The following is a 791-nucleotide window of genomic DNA, read 5'->3' as shown; positions in this document are numbered from 1 at the left end:
CTCTCATTTTGGTTTTGTTTTTTGACGTTTCTGACGGTTCGAGTTAGTATGATCATCGATTTTTGCATCAAATAAGTAGAAGGCAAGCCCATCAGACAAGACAGTCTTTCCCCTTAAGGGTGGCCGCTCTGCCCCGTAGTTTTGAAAAGGTAGACTAGCCCGCCCGCAGACGGAGCCATGTCGAGAAGCGCGTGCTGGCTGCGCACCTCCACCGAGTTTAGCTTCTCGACTGGCCCTGTCTTAGGGCGAACTTATCCACCCTTCCAGAACTATAGAGCAGAGCGGACACCCTGTAGTAGGGACCTCCAGAATGAACGACTCTCATTCTCCGATACGAACCAGATAAGTGTTGCCATGCAAGCTCTCATAGCGCCTGCAAGGTAGACAACAACTTGCCTGCAGTGCACGCGTGAGCTGCGGGTTGGCCTACCCCGAGTCTCGCAGGCGCTCAGCTTCCCTAATTTTTTCCAACAGTTTGAGAAAAACGGCCCTACTTTTTCTGGACGATCCCTTTAGGCAGGTTGGGGGGTTCGATGTGACTCTTACCAATCTTGTACGATTATTTATTGCTGGTTATTATAAAGAGGCTTAAATATAAATAAAGAGCGATAAGGAAATTCGACGCTCACTTTAGGGCACGAGATGGTTACTCCACGGTTCACAGTATACCCGTTTTCGAAGGTATCCCGTGGCTTCTGGCCTGCTCCTCAGAGGTACACTTGACGGGCGGGAAGGGTCGGCGTGGTACGCTGGGGTGGGACCGCTCGGGTTCAAAGCCGAGGCTACGACAA

At 51.2% G+C, this 791-nt stretch overlaps 1 protein-coding gene across 2 annotated transcripts in view; it reads left to right on the top strand.

Moving 5' to 3' along the window:
• The window catches only part of LOC113205181 (adenylate cyclase type 6), a 114,332-nt gene that overhangs the window by 106,896 nt on the left and 6,645 nt on the right, over positions 1-791 (top strand). The window lies entirely within an intron of this gene.

This window comes from Frankliniella occidentalis, unplaced genomic scaffold (genome assembly GCF_000697945.3).
Source record: "Frankliniella occidentalis isolate FOCC.00 unplaced genomic scaffold, Focc_3.1 Scaffold148, whole genome shotgun sequence".
Taxonomy (NCBI): domain Eukaryota; kingdom Metazoa; phylum Arthropoda; class Insecta; order Thysanoptera; family Thripidae; genus Frankliniella; species Frankliniella occidentalis.
The sequence above is the reverse complement of the archived record's forward strand: the minus strand, read 5'-3'. Positions and strand labels throughout refer to the sequence as shown.